We start from the raw sequence: 14,834 nt of genomic DNA on the forward strand, positions 1-14,834 counted from the left end.
AGCCCAGCACTTAAAACTCTGCAAACAACATTCCCCCATGTTTTTTCTCAGAAACACTGCAACACTGCAGTCTACAAAGAGAAGTGAAAACTTAAAAAGCCTAACTGAGACAAAAAAATGTTAGGGGCTGCCATTGCTATTATAAGTTTACATGTGCAAGATGCTGATAGTGGTGCCATTGTGAATGCTGCTGAGCAACCCACAGTGACTAGACGGAGAAGAGTGTACAGACCCAGGGTAACCTACCAGGGGCTACATGAGCTGGAGATAGTGGAGTGCTACAGAGTGGAGAGAGAGAGAGCTCCTGCAGCAAATTGTTGAGCTGTGCAGGCCATGCCTCACACACAGAACCAACAGAGGGGAATCCATCCCAGTGGAAACCAAGGTATGTGTTGGCCTAAGAATACTAGCAACAGGTACCTTCCAGAGACCAACTGGTGATGTGATGGGGATTTCACAGGCATCAGCATCCAGGGTACTGCAACAGTTCCTGAATGCCATGTCAGCACATGTTGGTGATCATGTACATTTCCCCAATTCCTGTGAGGTATTGGCCAGCAACATGCGTCTCTTCCATCAAATAGCGGAATACCCTGAGGTAGTGGGTGCAATTAACTGCACGCACATACACATCAAAGCACCAGCCGGTGAGTGGGGTAGGGCCTACATCAACCACAAGGGCTTCCACTCCATCAACTGCCAGATCGTGTGTGATGCCCAGGGTATAATACTGAATGTGTGTGCTGACTGCCCTGGAAGCTACCATGATTCCCATATCTGGCATCTGTCGCAGCTGTACCAGACATTTGCCAATGGGGACATCCCTGACGGTCACCTTGAGGGGGATGCTGGATACGCACTGGAGCCATGGCTGATGACACCCATCAGAAATGCACACACACCTGAACAAGAACTCCATAATGAGGCACACACACAAACACAAAATGTAATCGAGCATGTGTTTGGGATGCTCAAGTCATGGTTCCGTTGCCTGGACACATCTGGTGGAGCCTTGCAGTACTCACCAACTACATGTACCCAAATTGTCATGGTATATGCCATGCTACACAATATGATCCTGTGAAAACAGCTGCAGCAGGAACAGCATGGGGCAGGGCCAAACAGCCCCCCACCATTGCCAAGGCCTGCACAGGCACAGCATGACTCAGAGGAGGAACAACCTGAGCCTGCCCCAGTAGGCAGAAGGAGGTGTGCCCAGTATGCCTTGGCAAAGAGACAATGCATAGCACATACACTGGCTCAGTAGGAACCCTGGAAATGATACCTCCCTCTGACTCGCACAGAAAATAATAGGGATGCCTAACTTGACACTACCTGTTTCCAAACATGTATAGGGAGTGTAGTATGTGCATCCAACATAGGCAGCCCTGCAGCACCACCTGAGGCATGATCGCCATGTTTTAAGCAATATAAAGCAGTGCTAAGCAGCTTTTACCAATGTCTAGTATATGTAAACAAAATAGCTTGTGCCAACTAGCGCAATGTAGGGCAACGTTGAGCAATGTTGGGCAAGGTCAGTTAAACATGCTCATATCTGCTTTACGGTTCCTTAAGCAGTCTGGTCTGCCCAGCATGAAAATAAAAAGCAATGACAGGGCTTGAACCCAGGAAACTGTGCACTATAGTCACAGTACTGAACTAATAAGCCATGATAGCATTACAGTGGCACAGACACAGCAGGACAATTGTACACAAATGCAAACACAAAGAAATGCAGTATCATGCCCCTAAAGAGGAAAATGGGTAACCTCCCCCACACGCCTATGCAGACAGAGAACATCAGGCTAGGCGGTGTGATGTGGGTTGTATAGACTATGAAGTCGCAGTGTAATATACGTGACACTGGACACTAACATCTGTAGTACAGTAGTATGCCTCAAGCCACCACGATAGACAACAGTACAGATTGAAATGGTGTCCTGTACATAGCAATGCAGGCATAGCAAATGTGTATATATAAGTGTCAGGTGAAACCCACATCCTATGTACACCCACAGTAACAATCAAGTGTGCCCCCAGGTAGAAATGTACAAAGAATAGCTGTCCCCCCTGTATGTAGCAATGTTGATAAGTCTATGCAAAGTGTTGCATGGAAGCCCTGCAGGCACATCATGATCCCTGTTGATCTATGACAGAAAGGTGAGCCCTGCTGTATAAATACAACTTGATTTGCCGTACACATATAGTATAAATGTCTATACTGGGCGTGCTCACACACTCCAACAAATGTAGTGGATTCCATTCAGCATCACACTGAAAGGTCATACTGGGCATGCTCACACACTTAGGCTAAATACGGATGTGATAATAAGGGATCTATGGACAAATGTGGATAGTCATCTCTACTTCCAGAAACACATTCACAAAGTGGTTGGAAATTCATGCTATGTGTTCACACAAACTGCCAAGGTCTGTGCATGTAGGTCAAAGGAGGTTCCCAGTACTCAGCAGTCATCAGACCTGTCAGAGAGTACCACAACACACATGGGATGAATCTGACTAGGCATGTTCAGCAGCTAGAAAGACCAATGAAGTACCTTAATAAGAGTATTACTGGCCTCAAATAGTTGCCCCATGCAACAAGACTGAATGTAACCCAATCTGTACTATGTTGCATACTGTCTACGCAGGAGATCTCTGCCCAACAGACAGGTTCATGTCATGGTTATACTCAGATCTGTTCTGAGTTACAGCTCAATGGCAGTAAATGTACAGAGCCAACTGATATTGCCGACATCCTGGCAGATAGGATCACTGTTAACTTTACCCCCTCCCACCCATGAAAGAGCACATCTCTATAATGGAAGACTGCTAAGTTGCTGTCATCATGGCCGCACAGGTAATAAACACTCTCCAAAGCCAGTATCACAGCAACCATGGGACCAGATAACTTCCCAGGCTGTGTAGTATCTACCATCCTGAAGTAGACATTAACATGGCAGGTCTGTGGCTGCATAAGTTTCCAGAGGACTGCAAACCAGGAGCCATAATTGTAAACACAAAAGATGTGGACATCCTACAAAAGGGCCTCACTGAGACAGATGGCTGTTGTCAAAGCCATGGGCTGTAGCTCAATGCCAAAAGGTGCATTGTCATCCCCTTTGTTAAAAACTCTGTAGCCAAGAACTACAACAGAGGTGGTAGTATACCTCACACTGAAAGTGTGACAAGAGACCTTGGGTCACAGGTGGACAGTGGATACAACTGTGATAATCACATTCCCACAGTAGTCAGGAAACCCTCCTATGTGGCACACCTCATCACAAAATGTGTCTCATGCAGAATAGAAGAGGACAACGTTGCCCTCTACTCATCACTCACTAGAACTATAATAGAGTACAACGCCACTGTTGCTATGTACCTCACAAGACAACTACAACAACTGGAAAGCCAGCAGCAATACCACACAAAGAGCATTAGCAGCCTGAAATACATGCCATACACAGACCATCTCAAAATGCTCCATCCGTACTCCCATGCATATCACCTACTCAGAGGTGTTCACTTCCTAACATACAAAGCTATGTCAAACACAGAGCTGTTGGTTATGCCCCACGTAAAACACTCACAATCCCTCTGACCTTTGGACCCAAAACCATGACTGAAATACAAAAGGAAGGGGTGTACCCATTTACCTTATGGATACCCACACCTGCAGGTTAGTGGCACAGCATGAGGCCTTGGAGACCATGCAAGTGCAACTAACATTGGCCAAAGCTGCCCATCAGATTGTAGCCTGCTACAGATCACGTACCTTGTCTCAGGAACCACACCCAGTATTCAGGAGAACAGTGGAAAGTATAAAGGTCCTACCAAACACCATTATATGAGGAGATTACAACTACCCAAACATTGAGTGGTGGAATTGCTCATGTACAACGTCCCTCGGCCAATGTTTCCTAGAATTGAAAAACCCTAACACCCTGGAACAGCTGGTCACCATGCCCACTACAGGTGACAACATACTGGACATGATCATCACCAACATGGGGTACCAGTGTTCCACTACAGAGATAAACCCCTTGCTGGTAATATCAGATCATGAAGTAATCACACTGGACATCCACATCCGGCCCCCCCACCCAGTCAATGAAACCACTGTGAAGACATTTGCAAAAGCAAACTGCACACTTCCCAAGACCAAAGTGGAACGTTCCAAAGCCCTCTTGCTATAGGATAATGGTATACAATCTGCAGAATCATTTACAAGTGCATCCTATGAGCATCTACAGGGATGCATGGAATGAGACATCACAAATAAAACCAAGATGCACTCCTCCAAAAATAGGACAACAATCAGGTGGTTGTTGCCCATAAATAAGCTAGAGAACAGAAGGAGGAAACGAACACATGATAGAGCCAACTTCACTAAAGGAAAGGCATCACTGATCATTATTAGGAAGAAACAATGATCACTCATAAAATAATCCAAGGACAGTTTCTAAAGACAAATAGCCAAGGAATGTAAGAATAACAACCACAAAGCCTTCGGTAGCTATACCAGGCATGTAGGTGTCAACTTCCAAATATGCTGTCAGCTACTGGAAAAAGGAATGTAATACACCAAACCAACTTTCATTGCCCACATCCAGGGAGACAAGTTCAGTGTAAACTCCCCCCCATCACCCCCCAAAAGGGCTTGTGTCCATCACAGAAGGATGCAGAGCCCCAGACATCATGAACATGCAGGTAAACACAGCCCTCACCAAAGCTAAGAACACAGCATCAATGTGACTGGATGGTGTCCCAGGCTGAGTCGTACACTAGGCCCATGAGGAACTAGACCCTCACCTACATTCACTATCCAGATACAAGTGTAACACAGGCTATGTACCCAAAGAATGGCATACACAAACAGTCATCCAGCTCCACAAAGTTGGTGCCACAGCAGAACATGGACACCATTGCCCAATATGTCTACTCAGCCTGGTCTACAGAGCTATTGAGCAAATTGTCATGGAACCCATGAACAGAGACATTGGAGACCTCCAGACACTGGACTCTCCACAACTTTGCCTTGTTAAAGTCAGATCCTGGCTCCTAAACCTCTTTGACTTATTTCAAACAATTACCAAGGACATAGATGGAGGTGAAAGTAGTCCACACAGCCCACCCAGACCTCATGAAGGACTTTCCACACCATACCACACTCTGTCATCATGGACAAGCGTACCAGCTGGAACATTAACAGCTATGTCACAGGATGGGTGTCCAGGTGGCTCACAGATCAAACACTCATGTTCAGAGTTGCTGGTGCCATGTCCAACTCTAAGCCAGTCACAAATGGCATCCCACAGGTCTTGGTCCTGGGACCACACCTGTTCAGTGGATACTGCTCAGAGGTACAGGCAAGCATGGGAGGTGTATGGCTGAACAGGTATGCAGATGAATGGTAACTGTGGTCCATAATCAACTGTATGGCTAACACAGACATCCTCCAGAAGTGTCTTACAGAGACAGATACCTGGTGTCAAAACAATGCTCTCAAGCTGAATGCCAAAGAATGCATAGTCATCCCATTTGGGTACAACAAAGTGCACACAAATGACCACATAGGTGGTAATCCAGTATGTACGGAGAAAGTCATCATGGCCCTGGGGACACAGGTAGATAGTAAACTCCCCTTTGATGATGACATGGCCAAAATGTTTAGACATTCCTTCAATGTAGCCCACCTAATGTCACCTAATGTAACCCACTTTGTATAGTCTGATGATGTCACCATCCTACAAATAAACCTGTGGAAAGGGTAACTCACAGTAATGTGTATAGTTCAGTGTGTAAATGCGTACCTCTGTAGTATCATAAAGTAGTTAGGTAGTGGTTTGAATCCTGCACTTGACAACTTTGTGTGTGGTCTCCTTGCGAAGGAGCAAATGTTTTGGAGAGTAGTAAAACACCTTAAAAGTGTAAAACCAATCTTTGTCAAGTCTGATGATGTCACCATCCTACATATATACCTGTGGAAAAGAGACCCCCCCCCCCAGTAATGGGTATAGCATGTCGTGTTAATGCATACTCCTCTAGTATCATGAAGTAGTTAGATAGGGGTTTAAATCCTGCACTTGACAACTGTTTGTGTGTGTTCCCCTTGGGAGGGAGCAACCTTTTAGGAGAGTAGTAAAACACTTTAAGAGTGTTAAACCAATCTTTGTCAAGTCTGATGATGTCACCATCCTACATATATACCTGTGGAAAAGAGAACCCCAGTAATGTGTATAGTGCATTGTGTTAATGCATACTCCTCTAATATCATGAAGTAGCTAGGTAGGGGTTTGAATCCTGCACTTGACATTTCTGTGTGGTCTCCTTGGAAAGGAGCAACCCTCTAGGAGAGTAGTAAAACATCTTAAAGGTGTTAAACCAATCTTTGTCAAGTCTGATGATGTCACCATCCTACATATAAACCTGTGGAAAAGTAAATGACCAGTCATGTGTATAGCACGATGTGTTGATGCGTGCACTTCTAATATCATGATGTAGTTAGGTCAAGGTTTGAATCCTGCACTTGGTGAGTGTGTGTGCTCTATGTGTGTGACAGCGTTGGGGGTTTCGCTTTTACCACCGTATGACATATCAGTAGGCATTGCACATGTGAGGTAGCTGTGAGGCAAATACATATACGTACCTCAATTATTGCATGTGTGGGAACTCTGCTGTATCCAAGTGCACAGTTGTCATCTTTGCCAAACTGTGCTGCTGCTTCACAGACCTTAGGTCACATCTATATGCTTGTGACAAGGCCAGCCACTGCAGTGATGCCTGGCCTAGGTCATCCGTGTCACACACACTCATTATGGTTTCTATTGAATTGTGTGAGTGAGGGTTTATGGCCGAGGTATATGTCAGACCTGTTCAAACGCAGCAGAGTCTGTCAATGATGACTATGCATTGTAGGTGTACAACAACCTTTGTGGACATGCATGCAGGCCCCTTATTGCTTATGTGATCCACCGAGGGATTTCAAAATATCTTAGGGAATGTGATTATCAAAGGAGAGATGACGTAACACTAGATTGCATGTACACATCGGTACCTGTTCATCATGTTGGTGGTTACTACCTATGTGGTACTGTGGGGATACTATGTTCCGTAAAGGTGGATGACTACACTTAGTTTCGCATATAGCTTTACAGCATGGGTTTGACAACAGGTATCTGTCTGTATGATACCCTTGTGGAGGATGTGTGTGTCACCTGGAGAATGCAGTATAGGCCACAGTATGCATTAGCACACGTGGACAGACATATCCCTACTGTGATTGCTTGTACCTAAGAGAGCCATATACCGAACAGGAGTGGTCTCAGTAATGGGTGCAGCTGAATACCACTGGTTACTGGCATAGTATAGTACCTGAAGGATCCAAGTGTTGCTGTGTGTCCAACATCTGTGTATCAGTTGTCAAGACAGCATCTAACGATTGGTTATGGTCAGGCTGTTGAAGTCATGTATACTACCAGAATGCAAAACAATGACAGATAGTAACAGTATCACCCACAGCACAGTGTCAAGCCATGTCATACACAGATGTGTAGTCAGGTTCCCAAATGTGTGTAGTACAATGCATACTGGCCACCAATAGAAACTATGGAGTGTTACTGTGTAATACAGAGCATGTCACCCTGCCCATGTGTCCACTATGCACGTACATGCAGACAGTGCACCTCCACCAATTTCACAACTGTAAACCTGCAAATATGTGCTACACACATCCCACACATACTGTCCACTCTCTAACACATGCTGCCAATACTGCACACATCAGCCAAGTGGCACGTGGCCGGACAATATACAATTGGAACTAACACTGGTGTAAACAACACTACAATGACAATCATAGCTTTAATGCATCATGCCTGCTCAGCTACACCTTCAAGCATATCATTACACTCTACTGCTGACAACATGCTAACATTGCTATACTGCTATAAAGACACCCTGTGCATCAGCACCATGGTAGCCTGTTCCTGCATCGATGTTACAGATGACAGGAGGTGGCACAGGTTTCATCATATGCACAGGGTGTGTTGTTGGTCTGCCAGAGGCCTACAGTGAGCCATCCAATCAACATGTATGTGTGTGTGTGTGTGTGTGTGTGTGTGTGTGTGTGTGTGTGTGTGTGTGTGTGTGTGTGTGTGTGTGTGTGTGTGTGTGTGAGGGGCAAGAATACTGGAATGGGCCAATGTTGATGTAATGTGTGTGGGTATGTGTTAGCCCTAGGTGTCTGGAATATGTGTGTGTGTGTCTGCATGCACACAGTTCCACCATGTGGCTGCCACATACGGGTATTTGTTGGACAGCCACAGACTGTACCTGCGAGGCTTTACAGATCACTGTCTCTGGTCATGGATACGGTACCTGTGCCTTGCAGGGGTGCTACTGACACTATCAGGTATGAAGCCAGACTGGGTACTGTCCCCAGAGGTAGATGGATGTACACTGGACCCATGTCCCTGCTGGGACTGTCCAGAGGCACTTGCACGTGGTCTTCTAGGAAGTTCTATGGACAGCCCACCCCCAACATTGCTGGGGCTGGTACTGGCACTATGGGAGTGGCTGTTGCTTGAGGGACATCCGCGGTGACTGCCAGCTGCTGATGTTGCTGGCATACATCCACATTAATGGCTCAACCGTCCCGCACTGTCCTGACACATGGACATGACATTGCAGAGGATATCTAATGTCTCTCCCCAACGTCTATCGGTGACCTCAGTGTAATTACGGATGGCACCAGATAGGTCATGGATACTGTCTATTACAGCGGCGTTATGTGCCCTCTGTGCCCTCAGTCCCTGTCTGGTGTACTGTTCCATATGTGCCTGTGCCTCCATGACAGCCTGGAACATGCATGAGGTTGTAAGACCTGTGGCACATCTGCCAGCGGCATGATGGGCAGCAGTGCTCCGACGAGAACCCCTGGACATCTGCCTATGTGGTGCCCTGCCAGACATCTGGGTATGGCTGCTGTGTCGGGTTGCATGTGCCATGGATATCACATTGTCCTGTCCAATGCTGACTGTGCACTGTCCCTCTGCTAAGGGCATTGGTGATGGATGTATTGGCAGTATGATTGCGTGCATGGATGGGGTGGACACTTGTGTAGTGTCTATTGGTGGCCCAACGATAGACCCTGGCAAACATACCTGTGCCTCAACACACCTACCATCATTGTCACTATCATACTCAGTGACATCAGTTTCCCTGCTGCATTGAACCAGCCCAAAATCAGCACCTGTGAGAGGGAGACAGGAAACACACTTTACAACCTGTACATGATGTCGGCACACATGCACACATGAACACATGCACACATGCACACATGAACACATGCACACATGCACACAAATACACTCCTCACTAAAACAGAGACACACACACACACACACACACACACACACACACACACACACACACACACCACCAGCAATCCCGAACATACTCAATAGCGTGTGATGTTGGGGTACAGTATCACAAACCAAACATTTATATCAAACGTGACAGCATGCAGGACATGTGTTGCTCAACAGCATGCAGTGTGAGTGTAGACAGCCCTTGCTAATAAAAGTATACATGGTCTTGATGCATGTGTGTTTTGTCCAGTGAAAGGCCTCACCCTGGAACGCAATGTGTACATGGACACAACATTGCTGTGCAGGTATTAAAAGCCCTGCAATGTCCTGCGCACCATCAGTCACAGCTATACATACCATGGCTGGATGTGTATCAGTGTGTCACATAGATATCCATTTCTGATTAGAGCATCTGTGTCTTTAGCAGATAATTGTGGACACAGGTGTAGCACATGCATGCTATGTATACACACAGGATGAGTGGTGCATGTATACCTGATGGCATACCATTGCTCAACATAGCCATTGTACAGTGGTTATTGTGAGTGTAGGACATATTGTGGACATGCCAGTGCCAGCCATGACATGGCATGCAACCACACAACTGCAACATGTTACATCACAAATACACAATGTGTGTCATGTGACCTATACACCCCATAGCATTACATGACATATGTGTGTCACTTTCTACAAATGGTGATTGCTATGCATATTGTGTATAGGTGCATATGTCTGAACACACACAACATTAAGGTGCATAGCAATTCATGATATGTGTAGTACTGTGGCCACTGTAACTGGATGGGGTGTGGTACCATGAGCCATCATCATGCAGCATCAGGTAGTCCCTCAAGGCTACTAATTTATGCCAGACTGGCACATACCATGTGGTACCTGAACTGCAGTACCATGGCTACATTCACCATTTCACGGCCAGTTGTTACATGGGTTTGTGAGGTGCCCAATAGGGGGCATTGCCTAACATGAATGTGTTATGTGTTGAAGAATGTTGCACAGCCACATGTGAGGCATCTACCCCTCAGGTATATTATGTGTGCTGTGTGGATGAGGTTTGGGATACTGTAGTGTGTCCTTACAGCAGGTGTCTGAATATGCCATGTGTAGCATGTTAACGTGTACTGCGTATGACAAAGGTGTGTATGTTGTGTGCATGTGTATCGACTCTGCCTATCCAATGTCCACTACAGTGCTGCCACAATTGTGGGGGATGTTCTGTGTATTTTATGTGTTTTAGGCAGTTACCCACATTACTAGGATGTGCATAGTCTCACAGCAAACATGCACAGCATGCATTATGCATAGGTGTGTTATGTGTACATGGCCTACACCTCACCTATGACATGCACATTTAATTAGCAATATTAAAGGTATAATACACTCACCAGCATGGCTCTGCTGCCTTGCTGTCACACCAGAGGGACCTACAAGGATATCAGACACTTTGTTAGTGGCAACAACTGTGGCATTGCTACTGTGTGTTTGCAATCTTACAGTAGTACAACGGTTGACAGTCACAGGCCTTCAGATTATATTCCTAATTATTAGTATTGCACAACACTAGGCACCACATTGTCTAACTACACAGTACACATCTCACATAAGCATGCTCTACCAATAGAGGTAACAGTATTCTACAGCTATGCCGTGTTACCTGCACGCTCCATGTCAACTTGCTGGGTGGCTCCGGCCTCCATGATGATACATGTTACTTGTTGTGGTTGTTGTTGGCCAGGAGCCACCTGTCTCAGGAGCAGCTCCTCCACTCTGATGAGTGGGGGATGGATGGATACCCCCCACCTGTGGCAAGCTGTTGTCTGTGGATATCAGATGCACACTGCTGGACATGTCTAATTAAATTACTGCAGTGATGGCGTACCTGTTCATATGTCCAGTTATGCATGCCTATGTCATTTACTCTACGGACAAGATCTTGCCACAGCGCAGTCCGCTCATGCTGGTCCTGGCTGGTTCTGGAGCACAGCAGCGCATAGTGCTGCACCAGGCCCGCTGTGATGGCTTCTTCCTCAGCCGTGCTATATGCAGGATTGCGATGGTGGGACATTACCCTGGAAGGCAATGAAACAATATGTGTGAGCAAGTCATGTGGCACACATAACATTCCAAAGTACAGATATAGACTAACTGCCATATATGGCACCCTTTTGGCTGTCAAAAGATACACACTTTCAATACCACATATCAGTTCTCAACCCACAGATGCCTGACAGTGCCTGGCACACTTTATATATCAAACCATGTTCTGCACAGCAACAAGGTTATAACAGTATGTAAGACTATACAACAGTACATGGCACACTGTATGTGACACAATGCACCACCTAGCCACAGGAGGTATTTATCATTCTAATGCATCATGAAATATGCAATCCATTGCAATGATTGTAAAGTCCACTGACAGTATTACCAGTATACCACACTAGTCGTTGATGGCAGACCTCTGCCTAACATATGTGCACATTCATAATATAGGTGGCATACTGCTGTACTAGAATATACATGTTGCTAGATAAGCAGTTATATCCTGTAACACACATATGACTGAGGCCATGGTATAGGCATACCCATACACACAGCAGACATACATAACAGACACAAAGGTATGGCAACCCAGGCGACCTTTACCTGTGTACCTTACAGTATTGTGTGTCAGTAGTTACCAGACCTAATGCCTGAGGTATGTAATCTGTGAGGACTACAGGGTACACACAGTGGTTCCAATACATGTGCACATACACCATACTGTGCTGTTTAGGCATACAGCTTCAGGTAGGACTACAGTTCATACAGGAGTTGGATTCACCAGCAGTAACACCCAATAAGCATACATGTACTGCTTTAGCCTACAATGGGACACTCCAGTCGACAACAAGGGACTACGTCAGACCATATGGCATACTGCTTTTTCTGCCTAGCAATTGCATACACATCTTTTGCTGGGATCACACCTAGGACACATACTACCATGACAGAAACAGTTTCCCACTAAGCTATCACACATATACCGAACTCTGACACATTCACCAACACATTCACCATCACACTCAGTCAACCTCACATATTGATTATTGCAACAAGTACATGTGTGTGTGTATCACTTCATAGGTAGGTAAGAGGCTATTGGCCCTAGGGCCTAAAGAACTCCAGCCATACGCTACCCTGGCCTTCGACACACAGGTAATTACATTTCATGTGGCCCTGTCAAGTAGAGACACTGAGGTGATTGCCTGGGTGTATTCACTATCTCCCATACAATCTCCAGGATTATTTATGGTGACTGCTAATTAGGAGCTTTGTTTGTTATGGATAGTTGGTTTGTTCCAGAGTATGGGATGTCTCTGAGATAGGAACCTATCCCTCCAGCATGTGCTGTTTATTGTGGTCAAAGGGTTTGGGTCCCTACACCATGTAGCTCATATAGATTGTGATCTGTTTACGTGGAGCATGTCCAAAATATCTGGGTTTGACATAGCTTAGTATGTTAGTCAGAGGTCACCTCTGGATAGGCGGTATGCGACACAGTCTAGTTGTGGGTTTGTGGGACGGTCTGCATAGGGCATCTGTTTGACACCGATATTACTCTTTGTGAGGTATGTCTGTGTCCTTTCCACTTGCTGTAGATGTCTTGTGAGGTACATACCACATGGGGCATTGTACTCTATAGTGGGTTTTATATGTGTGGAGTAGAGGGGAACACTGACCTATATTTCCCTGGGTGACACACCTTTTGTGATGACGTGTGCCACGTAGACGGATTACATGACTAGTGTGGCACTGTGACTATCAAAGGGGAGACTACTGTCCACCTGTGTCCCATGGTCTCTTATCACATCTTCGGTGTTAAGTAGACTACCACCTATGTGGTAGTTCATGGGTACTGAGTCTTTGCAAGGAGGGATGCCAATGCAGTGTCAACATTGAGCTTGAGTTCATGGCTTTGTCATCAGGCATCTGTTGCAATAATTATGACCCTGTGTGTGTCTCTCTCTCTCTCTCTATATATATATATATATATATATATATATATATATATATATATATAAATATATATATATATATATATAAATACATATAAACATCCATTGGTGTACATATAGATATACATATAGGCACATATACAGTCCACCTGTCATGGTGGGAATATCAAGTATGGGAAGGTTGTGAGCTATACAGTTATGTCATAACATTGCACAGTGTTGTGCAGAATGCATTGAAGGTGTTCTCAGCCCATGTAGCTCAACCAGGCCTCACTGGCTGCAACACTGCAAACCTGACAAATCATACCCACAGTGTTTAACCACCACATGTCATATACCAGCACTGTATGCTGTCTGGTCTGCCACACACTACCACCTACATAGAAATATGCACATAACAAACTTCAACAACATATATATATATATATATATATATATATATATATATATATATATATATATATATATACACCTTTCACAAACAGTTGCAGTATGTCCCTTGCTCAATGCACATGTACAGATGCGAATATATCTGACATGGACAGATCTCTCCGTATGTGTGTGCCATACACACACAAGGACCACACTGTTGTAAGTCCATGTGCCTCACAGCTGACCTGCTGGGCCTTGCTGCAACATGAACAGGTGTCACATGTGAGCACACAGTAATATTAGAGGGTGTATACATAGCAGTTAATGCTGAATTAACATACTAGCCTGGTACAGCTGTTGCCAATGCTAAGCTACACGTTAATATGACTATCATGCATTTGTTACTCTGTCACATCCATGTTTGCATAACCATATGTGCTACTACCCCAAACAGACATTGTACACACTACTGTACAGAACACAGATAGCATGGATCAGATGTTTGACATTTAATGCTGAACTACGTATGTCACTGTCACATCCCACTGCATACAGCTACACACTCATTTCTCCATGCCAGCAGTTATGCAGGGCATCTGTGCATTGATACGTACTGCTGCCACATATGGATGATTCAAACTATGTAGAGTACTCTTCATAAACATCTACTACATTCCAGTAAATACATAGCTGTTACATAGCTTTCCTTTGTATGTGTTTGTATTTGTTGTCGTATTTCCTGGTATATTTGTTTCACAATATATGTCTTCCTTTCGATATATAATGTACTTTTCTAAATATTTCTTATTTCAATAGCTTTTTCTTTCAAAATATATTTCCTTTCAATATATATATTTTTTCAATATATTTATTTTTCAATATATTTTCTTTCAATATTTTTTTTTCAATATATTTCTTTTTCAATATATTTTTTTCAATATTTTTTTCAATATATTTTTCTTTCAATATATTTTTTTCAGTATATTTTGTCAATATTTTGTTTTTCAATATATGTTTTTTTCAATATATTTTTTCAATATAATTTCTTTTGTCAGTATATTATTTTTTTTCA

This window comes from Protopterus annectens, chromosome 1.part2 (assembly GCF_019279795.1).
Source record: "Protopterus annectens isolate FY-2018-M chromosome 1.part2, PAN1.0, whole genome shotgun sequence".
Lineage (NCBI taxonomy): Eukaryota > Metazoa > Chordata > Ceratodontiformes > Protopteridae > Protopterus > Protopterus annectens.